This window comes from Dipodomys spectabilis, unplaced genomic scaffold (assembly GCF_019054845.1).
Source record: "Dipodomys spectabilis isolate Male_0828 unplaced genomic scaffold, ASM1905484v1 ptg000024l, whole genome shotgun sequence".
NCBI classification, from domain to species: domain Eukaryota; kingdom Metazoa; phylum Chordata; class Mammalia; order Rodentia; family Heteromyidae; genus Dipodomys; species Dipodomys spectabilis.
In genome coordinates this window covers 31157756-31177722 of record NW_024870701.1, presented here as the reverse complement: position 1 = coordinate 31177722, position 19967 = coordinate 31157756, and the positions used below count along the sequence as shown (strand labels likewise).

General features: G+C 39.0%; 1 pseudogene; it reads left to right on the top strand.

The window, feature by feature from the left end:
- The first annotated feature begins 12675 nt into the window (after nucleotides 1-12675).
- LOC122104376 lies at nucleotides 12676-13152 on the top strand (annotated as a pseudogene).
- The last annotated feature ends 6815 nt before the right edge of the window (nucleotides 13153-19967 follow it).

Sequence of the window (19967 nt, the reverse complement as noted above, 5' to 3'; positions counted from 1 at the left end):
ATGCGGAAATAAGCAAGATCAAAGTTGAATTGACAACGATACAAAATCCTTTTCTGGCTGTTGATGTGGCTAGGAAAGTTAATAGGAGAAGAGCGACCTAGAAAACCTAAAAACAGATCAATAACAAAGTCATCAAAAATAGTCCCAACTACATAGTACTTATATAATATACTACAGAAGATTTTTTACAACTCTTAGGCTCCTCAGCAAATCTGCTGTAGACTTTTTCCCTGTGACATAAAATTAGAAGCAAGTTTCTACAGTCAAGAAAAATACTTTTAACTACATGAAAATAGAAAATGTCAATTATCTAATTATCTAAAGGTGAAACACTAACTAATGCATTAAACAAATGAAGAAGAATCGAAAACAAAATTTAAGTTCTCTCCTGGCAAAGGCTATCAGCCTGTGCAGTTTTAGAGTTTTGTTCTACCAAACTTCAAATAACTAATAGTAAGGCATAATAATTCATATTAAAATAGTGAGGTGGTGAATGTGATGAAAGACTAGTATCTGCACATAGGGAAATCTTGCTATTCATTTATACAATTAATATATGGTAATAAATAAAGAATGAAAAAGTAAATGGATAGCATAAGAAACTGTTTGAATTAATAAAAGAAAATTTCAAATTCAACATCTTAAAAAAGAATAGTATGTTCTATTATTGTCTTAAACAAGTGCAAAAAAGAATTATTTTCCAATGATAACTCAGCACCTACAAGATAAGAAGGAAAATTATAGTCATCTCAGCAGATGCTAAACAAACATATACGGTCAAACTTAAGCACTGTTTCCAGCAAGAACTTCCATGGCGTAAAGAATAAGAGAAATGTCCTTGAAATGGATATGGAGTGATAACAACTATTAATTTTCTATCCCCGCCTTCTTCCATTTTGTTCATCCGTCCTGGTGCAAGCCTAAAAGCCACATTTGTCACACCCTGCTTTTACTTACTTATTCGCATGAAATGCAATTTGTGCAGTGGGCTAGGGATGGGATGAGTGTAAATTCTGCACAGTCCCTGTATAAAGAAGACTGCACCCTCCGCTTCTGCACTGAGTGGTAGTTGGAACGGGCATGTGAGGCTGTGTGTTTTCCAGGGCAGAGCAGTAAAGAGGATGGAACTGACATCCTGAGACTGGTAGAGGAAAGCCACTACACCAGCTGCTTGTTTCCTGCCAGGCTGTTGCCGTAGCCATTATTATTTAAGGTCTTCATGTTATGGCAGTCAGACCAATCAAACTAGTAATTAACTGGAATTGGGACAACTGGATACTCAGTAGGACAAAAAAAAAATCTCTACAAGTTTTCCCTTGGGTACATAAAAGTTACATCTTTTGACAAAAACAAACACTAGACTGATAATGCTAGCATAGCAAAATGAACAACCTCTTCACAGGGGAAGTTAATAAGGTTATGTGAAAAGAAAAAGGGAAGGACACGCTGGAGAGACAATGTTTGCAAAGTAAATAACAAAGTTTTCATATACATTAATATATAAAAATATACAGTAAAATAAATGAGCATTTTAGAGGCAACTCAAAGAAGAAATGCACATAGTAACAGACGTCAGAAAATTCATTCCACTCCCCTGATAATTAAGGAAGTACAAGTTTAAATAGCATTGAGATTTTATGAATATATATATGTATATATATCCAGATTGGAAAATATTTAAAATTTTTATAACATCCAGTGTGAGAAAACAGAATTTTTAATTCACTGTTAATAGAAATGTAAATTGGCACAGCTTTATTCCAAGGAAACTTGGCAGAAACTACTAGACTTGAAGTATGAATGCCTTCACTCATACTCACTCACAGAAGCTTATCCTAGAGAGAGTGGAGCAGAAAAGCACAAAGATATCTTCACAAAATTATTCTGCCATTATTTTTTGTCACAGTAAATTTTTTAATTGACCTTAAAAAAAATCCTCCCAAAGGGGTATTGGCATAAATAACTCTATTTCTTCCTATCTGTATTTGCTAAAATGAGAATGCACTATGGACCTGTGAATTTAAAAGCAATAATATTGTCAAATTGAAACTCCTTTGTACAACTACCTAAGGATAATAATATATATATAACAAAAGCAATAACATAGGATAATAAAAATGTTATGTGACCCAACACTTCTTTAATGATGAGTTTGAGTGATGGCTGTCCCCAATTTAAATTAAGTCATAATGAAAATGTCATTAGGAATTTTAGAAACTTTATGCTGAAGTTTACTTGGATTATAAGCAGCAATATCAATGAATTACATTATCTTATCTACAATATGCAGACATTGTCAGTGATACATATTCAGAATTTGTACTACCAAGAGGTTGCATAAAACATGAAGTATAAAACTACAGGAAGATCCTTCAGTAGATGTTATAGTCTCAACAATGTGTAAAATTATAAAAGTTAAAAATTATATAAACCCTGAAAAACAAATACAATAAACTATTAAGTGATATACATATGTGTGTGCCATATATATATATATATATATATATATATATATATATATATATATATGATTATACCTTATTTTATAAAAATGTTTGTAAAAGCTCGATGGCACATTCTACCACACAGGCTGCCCAGGCACAGGGCTTTAGGGATGCTAATTAGAAAATGATGAGTTAATTAAAGTTGTGTGCTTAGTCTCCACGGCAAGGATTGCCTTTAATCCAATGGTGGTTTTCTCTCCATTTGCAGAATGTGGTTTCTGGATGAAAAACTGAGAACAGACTGACCCTCTGGCCACAGCTCCTCTCGTCAGGGAGGCCCACTTGCAGGTGCATGCTGTTTGGTTCCGTTTGCCAAGTCAAAATAGTTGTGTGTCCTACTGGGTTGAGAGTTTCCAAGTTCAGTCTGGGCGAAAGAAACCCTAAATACTTTGCCCTTTGCAGATGTATTGAAATATTACTGAAATTTTCTGGTTTTCCCTGATGGCTTCCCCACCACCACCACCACACACCCACCCATACTTTTATCTCTGCCTTGAAAATAAACAAGGAAGAAAAGGCTAAGCATGCTAAATGGGCTTTCAGTTGCTGAGCTCCAGCTGGGAAGTTCCAATGCTCCTGGTTTGACAAGAGAGAGAATAACAGGAATGGTACATGGTAGGCCTTTTCTCTTCAGAGCCCAGTTTTCTCATAGAGATATGAAGAGCTAGGAGAGCTCGCACCAAAGCGGGGCCGAAGGACCTGGGGATGCTGTCTCTCTGCAAGGAGCCATATCCTGCAGAACTTTAGGACGTAGTCTCAACTTCTCACAAGGCCTTACATAGTTACTTGTTCTATACTTGAATTCCTTCTCTCTCAACCCCCACCAAAGTGTTCAAACAGCAGTTAGTTCATTAGAACCCCAAAACTAAAGAAGTGTAATTGTATAAGACTTTGAAATTTTGGAGTAGAAAGGGTCTGGAAAGCAAACCCCACCAATCATTACTCTTGAAGACTCATCCAGGTGTTAAGGAACCATCGTGCCCTGAGTTCATTCAGCCCTGAGTGATTACAACAATCAGGACACAGATGCTGTAATGATTCTGGTCATTCAGAAGACTGAGATAAGGAATAAAATATTTCCTCTCTTGGAATGCAATACAAACCCATGGGCTTGATGGCCAGTGCAAACAAGGCTTTGAAACCCAGCCTGGTTGGAAGGAAGTAGGAGCTATCTTGTAGTTCCCTGAGACTTTATTAGGGGGCGTTGTGTGCACAGTGCAAGGACATTTCTCATCTTGATTAAAAACTTGTAAGTATTCTTCATAAAAAGAGGGGCTGTGATTTTCCAAGTCACGTTGCTGTTTCTAGCTCTGGGCCTTGGTGATAGTAAAAGACAGCTAGTCTCAAAGCAATGACAAATTTGGCCAGGTTCATGAGCCACCTATCCCTGGGTACCACCAGGGAGCTCTTAACTCAGAACAATAAGTAAACCTCTGCTTTCAGGCTACAAGGTTGGCATTTAGAACCAACCCCAAATGGGTTCAACATGGGTTCTAAGGACAGTAGAAATTGCTGTCATTCGTTCCAGTGTTGGGTTGGCAGACTTTCAGTGGTCTGTGGTAGGAATACACATCATATTATCATAGTTCTACAACCCAAGTGGTAGGGGAGCTAGTACATACGAAGTGCTGGTCATGGGGGCTAGCAAACATGCAAGTAGATGGATGCAACCACATTAGAAAGGTGTAGCTCATGATGTGTGTGTGTGTGATATACATATATTTGTGATATATATATATATATATATATATGTCAAATGTTGTAGAACTAAGAAATAAATGTTGATTGTATAATTTAGATTAGAAGCAGGGTTGAAAAAATAGGTGCTCACACTGTGTTCACTGTGCTCTTCAATATGGTGACTCTGTTGATGACAGTAAATAGCACAATATTCTCTCTTATTAACTCATTGTCAGCTTTAACTATTAGAAATCCCAGTTTGCTGGGGAGGATGGAAATTCACAGGGATGGCAAATGACTTGTCTGTCCAGGTAACCAGATGGCAATTCAGAGTTTGAACCCAAGCAACCTGGCATCAGAGATTATGCAGGCTGCACTATGAGATGGTGATAAGGTCCATGCAAATCTCCAAGTTGAGAATAATACTTTTTTCTCTTTTTCCTCTACTTTTGAAATAACAAGACCTTATTTAACACGCCACTAAATGTATCTTTTCATAGTATCCAACAAAGAATGTTTCGAACACGTTCACAAGGTTTTGTAATCATAATCCACAATATTTTGATCTTCTTAAGAAGAAGAAACCCTGTCATATTTGCAGTCACTCCCAATTTCCTCCTCCTCTTCGTGCCCTAGGCAGTCACAACTCTACTCCTACTGTCTCATTCCAGAACACCCCTCTGTATTCTGCATGTGTCATATAAATGGAAGCTTAGAAAACATGGGGTGTTTGTGTCTGGCTTCTTATACTCAGCATAATGTTTCCAAGGGTGGTCCACATTGTGGCATGTGTCAATACTCCATTCCTTTTTATTACTGAGTACTATTCCCAGCGTCCCACACTGGGTTTCAGTCATCTTTGTTGGACATTTGCTTTGTGGTCACTTTGGGGCTATTATGGATAATGCTATGAGTATTCGTTACAAGTTTTAGCATAAACATGTTTCCACTTCTCTTGGGGTATCTACTAGGAGTGCAATTCCTTGGTCATATGGTCTCTCAGTTTAACTTTTTGAAGTAAAAAATATGAAATATGAAAAGGTAACTTTTAGTATTTTCAAACTCATCTTTCGTTAACAGCCTTCGACACAACCTTGATACACTTTAGAATTTTCTTTTTCTCAATAACGTGTTCAATTTTATGCAAGTGCTTGCAGTGCACTGGTTCAAGGAAAAAGAGGCCCAGGGGAACAGGGCATAGTTGTGGAGATGTATTTGTAGGAAGCCAGTTAATTTCTCAGCAGAAGAGTCAGCATGTAGATCCAACAGGATTGAGCAGCAACAGCTGTTTGTTGTGCTCTTTTGCTGGTAGAAACGTCATAGAGCCTGCAAGGTCTGAATTGATTCCTTGTTAAAGCGTTTGTTAAAAGCCACTGTGGATCCCACACACCACAAGGACTTGTACTTTACAATCATTTACCTTGGTTTTAAATGTAAAAACAAATAAACAAAAAACCCTAGAGGGCCAAAGAATTGCAGGGGCCTGAAGTTTGTCTATTGTCAGGAATAGGTTTTTCCCATTATTTGCATTCGACGGTGAGTTCCTTTCTTAAGGCTAGGCTGGGCATTTTCATGTTGGAAGTTTTATTGTAAGACCATGACAGGGATCCCTCTATCTGTACACAGATGGCCTCAGTGGGTATCTGTCTTTTTAAAACAATCTCAAATTATCCCACCAATGAAACCATCTGAGCTTGGTGAGAACACAGAGGTGTTTGATGAACCCACAAATTCCTGGGGAAAAAAACCCAATGCCCCAAACCAGCCTCTCTATCCTTGCTTTCAATACAGTCCAGTCTCAAATGACAAGCTAATGAATCTCTTAGTTTATTTATCCTGCCAGGAGGAGAAGGGCTGAATTTGCCCATAGTCCGATTATTATTTGTTTTCAGCAAACTCTGCTGCTACCAGAAATCTGCACCACGTGCTCTGAGAAAAGAGAAGATTCCTCGTTGCAATATGTTTTCCTTATTAGCTGTCTGCCAGTGCTGCTACAGAGAAAGAAATCAGAAAACTTCAATCTGTGACCATATGTCCAATGTATGTCCCTCTCTCTAGCTCCCAGAGAATATTCTCTTTTTAATTTCTAAAGTGGCTCACTTTGATTATTTGTGGTCTCTTGACCATAGATATTAATCCACAGTTTTATGAAGTATCTGCATTGGGAAGGTGAAGCCCAATGGTCTAAATGGATGAGATTTGGGCTTTGAAGACCTGGATTTGGAAACTGACTCTACTTTTGATAGCTATGTTTATATATGTGCACACTGTGTGTGTGTGTGTGTGTGTGTGTGTGTGTGTGTGTGTGTGTGTGTTTAGGAAAGCCACTTAGCCTCTCTTGAGTCTGGATTGAATAAATTGATATGTTCAAGTCCCATAACACTGTGGTATGCAGTAAAGGCTCAATGAATGAGGAATGGTGTTAACTATTAGCATTGCCTGGTAAATGCAATGATATGGGGCTCAGGTAAAACACAGGAAGGATCAGCCAACCAGCTTCCTTCATTTTCTCAGGGCCTTGTTTGCTTTTTCCTTTCTTCTCCTGAGCAAGGTGTTTTTTGCCTACTCATTGCAGACCCCCTGGTTCTAAGTCCCAACATTGCTCTCCTCCACACACAAATGTGATCTGATTTGCACACTTCTCCAGCTTCAAGTTAGCACACACACACACACACACACACACACACACATACACACACACACACACACACCAACCCTCCCAACAGTGAGGAGAAAAACAGCACAGCTGTTGGAGGCTGCACCGCTCTGGGGCTATTCTCCATGTTATAGAAGAGGCTCCTTTGTCTCTCGCCACTGGCATCAGGCATTAGCTCTGTGGTCTCAGCACCTCCCATCGCTTGCTCTGGTGCCGGCGTGCTGAGGAGGAGCCCACATTAGCTCGGGGTCTATAACAGAGCCCCAGTTGCAGTCCAGCTGATTGATTTGCTCTTGAGCACCAGAAAGCCCAACTAGCTCAGCAGCGCTTTATGGCAGCTGGCACATACAGCAGCTTGCTTCCAGCTCAGCTCGTGGAGCTAGGCTCTGTCCTGCCTTAAAACCAGCCCCAGCTCCTCAATTACCTTCTGCCCTTTTTCATGCCCTGCCAGTTCCTCTTTGCTGGAATCTGAATGAAGCTGCTGCATCTGCCAAAGCTGGGATCATTTGTGAGGACTTATGGGTCTCTTCCTTGAAGGTAAAGTTGGCACTTGGAACTGGGCCCGTGGAAAACCATTCAGATATTGTGCATTGCCAGTAAGAGGAGGAAGATGGAGATCTGCAGGGGGACAAACTCTTCCTGTAAATCTGAGTTTTCTGAATTATCTGTTCTGTACGACATAGGCTGGGCCAGTGCCCAAATCAAAAGTCCCCTCCCCCCAGGATTCATGTGAAGAAAATTGCTCTCAGTGCACTCCCTAGGAGACTGCCCTCGTGTGTACCTGTACACTGCCATCTTCCCTGCCTGCTAAGCTGGCCTGAGCTAGGAAGGGGCATTTCTCACTTCCTTTCAGTCCTTACCTAGGAGGACTGTACTACTGAGAGAAACTATCCCTTTGGAATAACTCATTTCCCTTTCCTCATAGTAGAAGGAAACACCACACGTTGAATATAGTGAAAAGTAAACTGTGAACTTGAAGGGGAGGAAGAGAGGAGCTACAGATGTGTTCCTTAAGCCTGAGAGAAGTTCTGCAGAAGGCATTTCGAGTTTATCCTTTTGATTATGTCTTTAATCCTTTGTATCTCTGTAGGTTTGCTGCATGCTTGCCTAGACACGTCACCCAAAAGCCTTACAACATGAAAAATTCTCTGGCCTCACAAGAAGAAGGAGATCTCTCTGAAAATAATCTCCAAAGGATGGTCCTGGAGCAGGAAATGGGAGCCAAAGGGCACATCTGGGGGAGTAATACTTCTTACACACACTAATACTGCCTCTCCTTCGCCTTCTCTCCTTGATGATAGGAAGCACACACGGTCCAGGTTCCACTTCCTCACACTCTGGAGTGAAATTGTCCAGATGAGGGAATACCTCTGTGGAAAGGAATAACCTTAATCATTCAAAGACACGTGCTTGTTTCCACATTCTACATGATACAAGTCTCTGGACACCTGAGCCATAATAAACCAGGAGAGTGGGTGGAAAGGAGAAATAGTCAGAAAAGCCAAGGAAGAAGCAACCACCACAAATTCTACAGGTCCCCACCTCTTTCTTTCTGTAGCACATCTCAATCAGTACCCATCCCAAGCTCCATCTCTGGAAATCAGCCCTCCCCCTATTGAAGTTCTGCTGTGGAAATGAAAACATCCTGTAAGATGCCATGGAGACATGCAAGGCTAGATCATTCATAGCAAAGATGGAGGATGCCTTGCCATTATGCCATTATGGCCCCAAAACTAAATGCTGTGTCTACAACATGGTGGTGTCCTCTTATCTGAGATGGACAACATTTTGATGAGCAGACAAGCATTATCATCATATCTTACACATGCATAATACACATACACACACACACACACACACACACACACGTGTGGATTTGGATAGGTGATGGTTAGTTATTCAAATGAAGGGAGGGGCTAATTCTTCATCGACATGACAACCCAGAGATGGTGACCTTGGTGAATAATTGTTACTCTCATATAAATATTCATGATTTCCATCAAGTAGCACAGACACTAATGTCATAGCCAAGGTCTTCTGAACTCTAGCCTAAGTCACTTTCCATTACGTAGTAGCTTTCTTGGATGTGAGACTGAGGTCATGGTAGACGGATGGCTGAATATGATTTTTCAGTGGGTGGCAGGCTAAGATTAATCAGAGAATTAGGTCTTTATGACCTAATAAAGCAAGAGAAAGTTTAGAATTCTCAACCTATTAAATCTTGTTTAAAATTTCAAGTTGGGCACCAGTGGTTCATGCCTATAAACCTAGCTACTCAGGAGGCTGATATTTGGGGATCCTGGTTTAAAGCCAGCCCAGGCAGAAAAGCCTGTGAAACTCTTATCTCCAATTAAGTACCAAAAAAGAAAAAGAAAAAAGAGGGGGCAGAGAATCAGAAGTGGAGTTGTGACTAGAGTTCTAACCTTGAGCAAAAAAGTTCACGGATAGCACCTGGGACCCTGAGTTCAAGCCCCAGAAACAGCACACACAAAAATAAATAATTTCTTAGGCTGGGAATATGGCTTAGTGGTAGAGTGCTTGCCTAGCATGCATGAAGCCCTGGGTTCGATTCCTCAATACCATATAAGCAGAAAAAGCCAGAAGTGGTGCTGTGGCTCAAGTGGTAGAGTGCTAGCCTTGAGCAAAACAAGCTCAGGAACAGTGCTCAGGCCCTGAGTTCAAGCACCAATACTGACATACATACATACATACATACAAATAAATAGTAAATGATCTCTTAACACAAGGAAACTTGTAATTATTCTACGATCTATGGTGAATTTCAAAATAATATAGGGCAAGCTATTTTATCATCATCAGAATTATAAAAAGGTTTAAATTTTCTAATGAAGAAAACATATATAAAAACAAATTAGACTAGAAGATGACACATACATTTTGAACTAAAAGGACTCTTTAAAGGAGGAAAACTACAAGAGAGCAACTGTACGCCAGCTTTCAGCCATTCTGCCTCCTTGAAGAGGTACAGGGCTAAAAAGAATCAGGAGCAAAGTCTTTTCTCCCATTCCTTCTGGTTCAACCATGAACCAAAAGTTTATCAATCAATAGCATGGACAAGAAAAAGGAATTTGAAATCAGACTTCCCAAGTGCAAACTCTGGCTCTGTCCTTCAGTGATTGTAGGAGAATTATTTCTAAGCATTTTTCATTCCTGTATCCCCAAATGCAAATGGAGGATAATAGTAGTAGCTTACTTGCCAGGTATCAGTGTAAAACCGCATAACTTAATAAGTTCAATATGTAAGAGGCAGCGCTTTCATCTTTACTGTTGTGTTGTAAATGCTAAGCAATCGTTATAATTAGTATGATGGTTGAGATGAGCTGTGCAACAAAGCATTTTCTCTACTCACAATCTTATAGGAGAAAAATAGTTTGGAACTAAGTTTAGTGGTGGCAGAGGTAGAGGTGAGGTGGGAAACGCATTCTGGAAGATCTTATAGCCAAATGCTTTAAAAGCAATTAGAATATGTAGTCTAGAGGAATATTCGGGAAGGAAAATCACTGAAATGTGAGAAGACATATACCACATGGCAGCTATGAATAATTAAAGATGACCAAACAACAGCTAAGTGGGAAATGAGCTGGAGGCACACACTGGAGCAGGGTCACCTGGTACCAGCTGATTTAGCTCACATGCTAGACAACAGGAAGTTCTCAAAAAAGGATTCCAAGAAGAGAAGAGGCTGGGTGCCGGTAGCACTTGCTTATAATCCTACCTGCTCAGGAGGCTAAGATCTGAGGATTGTGGTTCAAAGCCAGCCTGGGCAGGAACGTCTTTGAGACTCTTATCTCCAATTAACCACAAGAAAACTGGAATTGGCACTGTGGCTCAAGTGGTAGAGCGCTTGCCTTGAGTTGAAGAACTCAGGGACAGCACCTAGGCCCAGAGTTCAAGCTCCACAACTGACCAAAGAAGAAAAAAAAAAAAAAAACAGGAGGAGGAGGAGGAGAAGAAAGAGGAGGAGGAGGAGGAGGAGGAAGGGGAAGAGAAGACACTTGACTATTGTGTGCATTCTTACATGATTGTTGAAAGAAGTATGGAGGGTAAGGATTAGGATTTTCATCAAAGAACCTGTTTAGAAGGTTGTTTTAGGAATTCAGAGAAGAAAAATGACTGAAATGAGGAGTTGGAGATGTAATAAAAATATATCAGCTGAAATAGACACGTAGGAATGTGGTCATTGATTAAATGAGGGGTATAAATGGAAAGACATGATTTTTTAAGCTGCTTATGCCTCAGATTTGGACATCTAAGTGGGCAGTGGGCAGTGGTATGTTCACAGAGGAGGAATAAGAGGATCCTGGAGAGAGAGGGAAAAAAATCTTCAATACTGCAGTCTTCTTTTCTGCCCAATTTGCTTTAGGATAAGTGGATGTGTGGCTTGATTACATATATATAATGATTATGCAAATCTTGGTAAATAGCTCAGATCATCCATTCATGCAAGAAGGAGACAGCAAAAACAATTCTACCCCCTCCTCCTCCCTCCAGAAGGGAGCACCATGCCGGAACCTTGACCTTGGAGAGCTTAGCATGTATTATGTTGTAGCCATAGAACACTGCACACAGGAGGGTGAACAGGCCTCTTGAATGGCTGAGCTCTGGAAACTCCCTATCCTTAGGACAAGTTAACAGCTTCCTTTATAATTTTATGTTCCAGCCTTTTATAGAGGCATTCAAGCTGCTTTTTCTAAAATGGAGAGTGGACTGGCCCTGCTGTGTTCGTGGAATATAAAGGAAGGCAGCTGGGGCCCTGGATGGAAGGATGAGTGGATTCATGGGGCTGCAGAGCAGAAAGTCTATCTACACACCCAGTACTATGATCTGGGAGACGTGAGGCAGGGGCTTAGCTTGCCTGGGGGGAGCCTCGCAGGGGAGCTGCCGCCCTTTGGATTACCAAGACACCTCTCTTGGAAATATGGGGCAAAGGGTCGTCATCTTAGCCAAGCAAACAGTGCCAGGCCCTCTGGAGGAGAAGGGTTGGAGAATCACTCTATGTTACAGCAAGAACTATACCAGCAATTGCTTGGCACCAGGCTCTTCCCTGTTCAAAAGCGGAAGGCCGGCGTGCCTTGCTGGGTATGGTGTGAGCCCCCTGCGTTCTTGGATGATAAATAATCCTCACCATCTGGACCACGCAGCCTCAAGCCAAGTTAACTCGATTTGGGGAAAGACAGGAATCGTGGTACCATTGAACCCTGTGTATCGAGAAGCTCATACCTGCCCTTTGGTTAAACAAGCTAATTCTCTTTTCTTCGATGCAGGAAGCCTCTGGAAGCCAGAAATTGCTATCTCCAGCCATGACCCTATCACCATTTCAGCATATCCTACAATATAGAAATGTTGATTGCAATATGGGTCTTCTACTCAAACCTACCGGTATACTGAAAATAACCTATGTAAGTATGTTATACACAAAAGCGACAATGTATCAGAAAATAATTTAGGCATTTATGTTTTTCATTTTTACCTAGAGGGATCAAAGCATTTTTAAGGTTTGTCACATTGAATGTTACTATAATATTTACTATCTACCTCTAGTTACCATCTTAACTTTTGATCTTTATAGGATAGCTATAGTAACAATGCAAGATACCACAAGTGTTCTGTTTGAAAAATTCCTTGACTTATTATTTTAAATTAATCACGAGCATATAGTGTTCACCGAACAAACGATATTTAAACTATATTCATGCCCTGCTCACCAAGAGGTGAAGACTTTGGGCTTTTTTCTCTTTTCATTGAAAACTGATTTTAAAAAAAGATATGGGAAGTGCTCCTCTGAGCCCGCCAGCCCGAGTGACGCCACTGTCACTATGGCCCATTACAAAGCCGCCGACTCGAAGTGTGAGCAGTTCCGGAGATTCTTGGAGAAGTCGGGGGTGCTGGACACACTGACCAAGGTGTTGGTAGCCTTATATGAAGAACCAGAGAAACCTAATAGTGCTTTGGATTTTTTAAAGCATCACTTAGGAGCTGCCACCCCAAAAAATGCAGAAATAGAGCTGAATTCTGCAGAATTGGCAGAAATGAAAGAAAAATATGAAGCTACTGTAGAAGAAAATAAAAAAACTGAAAGCAAAGCTTGCTCAGTGTGAACCACCCCAAGAGGAGAAGCGTGCTGAATAGGATTCTTCTCAGTTGAAAAGACACTGAAAAATGGTTTTGTATGACTTGAATAGTTTGTATAGTATATAATCTTTTCTGGACAGATGCTATAAAACTCTTTCAATATGTTAAGTTCACTTATCACAGTTTGTTATTAAACACATATATTTAGAATCACTAATAAAAACTAATATTACACTCAAAAAAGATATGGGAGTTAGAGTTATAAGGAATTTTTTTAAATTATTAAAAGCTACATATGTAGTCATAGTACTAAGAATTTCTTAACAAAATGGGTTCACATTTCAACTTGTCACGAATATGTAGTATGATTACTCAAATCTTTGTAAAGAGCTGATACCAATCATAGGAGAAAACATGAACAAATATATTCCTTGGTAGTAATAAGAGCATTGAAACGTTAACTCTTAACATTTGACCTACAGTGTATGTGTGTGTGTATGTGTGTGTGTGTGTGTGTGTGTGTCTGTGTGTCTGTGTGTGTGTTTGCTGGTTACTATGGCTTGAACTAAGGGCCTTGTGCTCTCATTGATATTCTTTGTTCATGGCTGGACTGCCAACATTTGAGCTTCACCTCCAGTTCTGTCATTTAATAATTAATTGAGGATAAAAGCCTCTAGGATTTGTCTGTCTGGGCTGGTATTAAGCCAAGACCTTCAGATCTCAGCCTCCTGAGTAGCGAAGATTACAGGCACGGGTCCCTAACATCCAGCTTTACCAGCAACTTTCACGGAGCAGAGATGCAAATAATAGAGGAGTAATACTTTAGATTTAGATAGTTTAACACAACTTAAATATATAATTCCCCATTGATATATATGTGGGCATTTGCCTACATACATATATCATATCAATATGTAAAAATACGTGGGTGTACACACATATATTAGCAACTTTAAAAACAGCACATGTGATTCATTTAGTCATTTTGAAAGATTTACTTACAGATTGTAGACAGCTCAAGAAATCTGATTTAATACAACAACAATCAACAACTCTTTTTTTAATCTCTGTAATTTCACATGAAAATAATTCAAGGGGAAAAATGTAAGAGTTAGTTAACTTAGTGGTTGGTTAGGCCATAAAGGGCCAAGTTTCATTCTGACCTTCTCCTGTGCCACGTGGATGCCAGCTAAATCTTCCATCTCTGTGCACCCTACCCTACTTCCATGAGTTAGATCTGTCCCCAACAACAACCAGAAATGGAAAAAAAAACAAAAAACAAAAAAAAACAGGTTGATCTCATCCTTGACTTAGCTTTTAAGAGCTCAGAAACCGGTCCCAGAAGTTACCCCTGCAGATTTCTGCTCAGCTCCCGTTGGACAGAATTGAGTCACATTCTCTTTTCTAAGCTAATCTCTGATGAATGAGAAGGGTGGAGTTACTGTGATTAGCTCTGCTGGAACATGGGGCCACCGTTCCCGGAAGTGGGGGACCCAGAAGGTAACAGACCCATAGAATAAAAATAAATAGAGTGTTCTTAGCTAAAAAAGAAAAATGGATGTAGGGCTCACGCCGCCAAGCATGCTTGCCATCTGAATCTAAAATGGTGTCCTTTGACTTGTTAATTCTACTTGGGCGAATTTGTTATTAGAAAATAATCAAAAAGTAAGTATTCCAATAATCAAGAAATAATTTATTTGAAAATTACAAATGTCCAACCAGCCACCAGTGTCTCATACCTATAATCCCAGCTACTCAGGAGGATGAGATCTGAGGATCATGGTTTGAAGCCAGCCCAGGCAGGAAAGTCTGAGGCTTTTAACCTCCAAAACCTGGAAGTAGAAGTAGAACTGTAGCTCAAATGATAGAGTTCTAGTCTTGAACAAAACAGCTTGGAGACAGCACCAGGATTGGCATACACACAAAAAAGTTACAAATGTCCAATAGCATAAAAATTGTCCCTTTATATCTCAATTAGTTAAAATATTATGAAATTTTTAGATAATAATTATCAAACTTTCTAGCAATACAGAAATATTTGTTATAAAGTATTTCAGAGAAGAATACAATTATAATAATAATTGTAACTACATAAAATACAATTCTAATTTTTTAAAGGATTATGTGTGATTTTTTCCTTGTCATGTTATCTTGTTAGCTTACTTTTAAATAATAAAATATATAATGTATTATTTACAGATAATACATTATCAGCAAGTCTGTTGCATAACATTTTATCTGTAGGCTGTTGATCAAGATACAATCAGGAAAAAACATTGAGTATTCCTATTAGGCTGTTACATAAAATATAAATTCCAGAAGTTAATCATTCAAAGGAAAGTAAGTAACTCAAAAATTGAATTAAACTTGAGGCATTATGTGTGCATGTGTGTACATACACACACACACATACATACACAGATACAATTTATAAGATACACCAAGTTTTGAAAAATGTACATAATTGTTCACATTCGTTAGGTTTTAAAATAACCATAAACTTAGATTTCCTTCCATTAAATTTCAGTTTGACCCTGTCAGAGAAAGTTTGTTTTTCTGTACTATGTAAGCCTTGTAGATGTCTTTGGCATTCTTGATTGTTCGTATGTCTTTGGGAAAAAAAAAACAGTCAACTAATCCAGGTTTTCATGCTTGAGGTCCAGAAGGTGGACACCTGGGAAAGGCCCTGAACTTCCATTGGTCTTTTCTATTTCAGAGAATCCTTTCACAATAGTCCTCCTGTGCATGACCCTGTCATCAACTGTCATCCTGAAATGTTTATAAATAAAACGTGGAAAAGAGGATGAGATCACAGCCCAGGATCAGCCTTAAGCTCCGTCTTTAGGATTGTTGCCATAGCAGAAATGTATCCAGGATCAAAAAGCAGTCTTGGGTCACTGGACTCTCATACTGTCCATAGCTGTGGAGCACCTGGTGTAGGGAAGACAGGAAGACATGCATTACAACCCAGGGCAGGGTGGGGGCCAGCTCTGACAGCAGCCCCTGAAAATGCTCACTCCCTATTCTCTGTCACTCATGTAAGTCCTCCAGAGAGATAGGTTTAGTACAACGCCAACAAGATAGCAGAAAGGTAAAGATGTATCACTCCCCGTTTCATTGTTTGTTAAAGGCAGAAAGTCATGCCTCAGTGTAGGTAAGTCAGGCTGTGGGCTTGCTATCTTGTTTTCACTCTTACTCTCTGAGAACTTGCACACATCCAGAAGAGCTCTACTTGCTTGAGGAAGGAGGTTGCTATGGGAAATAAACTTTTAGGCCTTTTTTGTACCTCTCTGAGGTATTCTACTGGGTCCAAACCAGTAGATTTTACTCTCTTCTGAAACAAATAGCTCTGCTAATCCAAAGAGAGGAGGATACTTTTTGTAGGATTCATACTGGTAGAAGTAAGGCTAGAAATCACTGGAGTAAGGAGGAAACAAGCTAAGATTTACTCTTGGAAGCAAGGTGTATACCACCTGTAATTCCAGCACTCTGGAGGCTGGGAGAATTGGCTAGAGAAGTCAGGGCCAGCAATTTCATTCATAGATCAAAGATATTTAGAGGAAAATTTAACTTCTTTTCTGTGTCATACCTATATGTCATTCTATTTCTCCAGGACCTGCTTTCCCCCCAACACACATACCTCACAAAAGACTTAAACTCAGACACTCTATCATCTCCCAAGTTCAGTCATTGGACAGAATGCACCCAAGTTTTTTTTTCTATTTTTTACATTATTGCATTTAAGGTCTATACATTTTTATATCCAGTTATGTAATATTTTTCTCTATGCTAAGTCATATGAGTTCATATTTTCCCATCTCTGGAATTAGAATGAACCTTAAAATAGGAAGAGACTAATCCAAAATAGAGAGAGATTTTAGGGTATCTTTCTGCAACATATGACAATTAAGAGTAAGTATGTAGAAGATTGGTACTGGAGTTTGAACTCAGGGCTTGGGCACTCTCCTTTAGCTTTTTCACTCAAAGTTGGTACTCTACCACTTGAGCCACACCTCCACTTCTGGCTTTTTATTGGTTAATTGAAGATAAGAATTTACAGACTTTTCTGCCCAGGCTGGCTTTGAACCATGATCCTTAGATCTCAGCCTGAATTGCTAGTTTTATAGGAGAATGCCAGCAGCACCTTGCAAGTATATAGATGAATCAGACATTTGAACCATAAAATTAAAAAAATAGATGAAATAATAATAATAATAAATAAATTTTGAACCATAATTTTTTAAATGGTCTATTAAGCAATAGCAGGACAATGGATCAAACAACTGCATAAGCTATCTTCTTTTCAAACATCACTAAAATACCAAACACTACATGATTAAAACAAAGTTCCAAAAAGCATTATTAATATTATAGAAGGAAACTAGAAGTATAAAGAAGATAGCTAGAAATTTCTCCATTTTGGTTTAGAAATTAAACAACCATATCAAAGAAATCATAATAAAAACCTAACTGAAAGATCACTAATAATATACACTTCAAAAAGTATTTGCATTAAGAAGAAGCCTAAAAAAATACGTAATTATCTCTCATAAATTTAGGAAAGAAAAGGTGCGAGAGGCTCCTGTCTGTAATTTTAACTATGTGGGAGAGTGAGCTCCGGAGGATTGCAGTTCAAGGCCAGCCTGGGGCAAAAAAAAAGTTCATGAGAATCCATTGAAGCCAATAAATAAATCTGGGTTCCGTGGTGTGAACCTGTGGTACCAACCAACCAAGGAAAAAAGCCAAACTGTTCCAAAAGTAATTTTAAAAAGGGCTGGTGGCATGGCTCAGGTAGTAGAGGGCTTCCTAGCAAGCACAACACTCAGAGTTCAAACTCTAATATTGCCAAAAAAAATTAAATTAAATCCCAAGTAGTAACAAAGAGTTTCAGCTAATCAATTAGATACTGTGTTCAATAAAAAGATCATCAAAACCGAAAGCCAGTTCTTTCTAAAGATTGATAAAATCTTTATCAATCTGATAAAGTCACATCAATCTGATGTGACTTTTCAAGACAAAAATGGAAGAAACCACCAAAACTAAGATTAAGAATTTAAAAAGCAAGCCTTACCCCAGTGGCTCATGCCTATAATACTAGCTACTCAGGAGGCTAAGATCTGAGGATTAAGTTTCAAAGCCAGCCTAGGCAGGAAAGTCTGTGAGACTCTTCTCTTTTTTTTTCTGCAAAACTTAAACATTTATTGAGCATATGTTTGTTTAGTAATAGCAACATATACTTTCTCCAGAAAAGATGTCAAATCCCTTCAAATGGAAGGAAACAATTCTCTATTTTTCCCAGGTTACTCTTTTTTTTTTCTTTTCTTCTTTTTCTTTTTCCAGTCATGGGGTATGAATTCTGGGCCTGGGCACTGTCCCTCAGCTCTTCAGCTCAAAGCTAGTGCTCTACAGCACCACTTCTGGCTTTTTCTGCTTATGTGGTGCTGAAGAATCAAACCCAGGGCCTCATGCATGCGAAGCGAGCACTTTATCACTGAGTCACCTTCCCAGCCGCCTGTTACTCTTATCTCCAATAAACTACTCAGAAAAAGCCAGAATCGGTGCTGTGGCTCAAGAGGTAGAGCACTAGCCTTGAGCACAAATAGGCTTGGGGACAGCATTCAAGCCCTGGTTCAGGCCCCAAGAGTGGCAAAGAAAAAAAAAATTAAAAAGAGATAACATTGTCTTCAGAGGTACTTTTAAAACCCACAAAATAATGTTATAGGATAACTTTTGTCAAAAATCTTCGAAAATTTAAATAACTCAGAAGAATTCCTTAAAAATCATAACTTACCCAAATTGAAAACAAAGAAAATTCTTAATTTAAGAAAATATCTGCACTTTAAAATCTCTTCACAAAGAATATCCACATGGCTTTTGAATTTTTTCTAATATTCACAAAAATATGGTCCTAATCTTATAGAACTTCTACAGTGTAGAAAAACAAGTAACAGTCATGAAGTTCACTTTTTCAGTCCAGTGTAAATTTTATAGCAAAGCCTGAACAAGATATCACAGTAAAAGTCTAAATTCATGTGATTCCAAAAATAAGATAGGTAAGAATATATTATGACAATATTGAATGAATGTTGAAATTTAAAGTTTGGTTAGCAATCAAAATAAAATCAAATAATTTATCTGAAAAACTAAAAAAGTAAACAAATTAGATGTCCATATTAATATATGAAGGTAAAAACTTTTGACAAAATTCAACATGCTGGGTTGTACAAGTAGCTCAGTGCTAGAGCACTTTCCTAGCACATACTAGGTCCTGGGTTCAATTACAAGCATCTGCTGAATCAGAAAAAAATATTAAACATGACAAAAACTCTGATCTGCTATGACGTGCTTATCTCTTACAACTTTTTATGAATTTAGAGAATCTTTTTATTTCTCTTAAGGATCAAGGTCTTGGGCTGGAAAGGTGGCTTAGTGGTAGAGTGCTTGCCTTGCATGCATGAAGCAGTACCACATAAACAGAAAAAGCCAGAAGTGGCACTGTGGCTCACGTGGGAGAGTGCTAGCTTTGAGCAAAAGAAGCTCAAGGACAGTGCCCAGGTCATGAGTTCAAGCCCCAGGACTGGCAATATATACCAAGGTCTTGATAGAGAAAGGCAGAATTTTGTTGATCTTTGTTGCTACTTTTTTACAAGTGTGTCTTGAAAGCAAAATGCTGAGCTTTATCTTCATTGTCCTCAGTTGGCTTCAGATATTCCCTGCCCCTCACTTTGAGTGGTACTTCCCCTCTCAGTCTCAGTAATGAAGCGCCACTGGGACAGTGGAGATTAACAGAGATAAAATTATTATTTTTTATTGTCAAGGTGATGTACAGAGGGGTTACAGTTACATATGTAAGGTAGTGAGTACATTTCTTGTCAAATGTGTTACCCCCCTCTCATCTTTCTCCCACTTTCCCTCTCTCCCATTCCCCTTCTTCCCCCCAGGTGTTGAATTCTTAATCCCAGGCTCTATTTTGTACTCTATCTGGCTGACCATCTCCTAATTGATTAGTGTCTACATTCCGTTTGTTACAAACA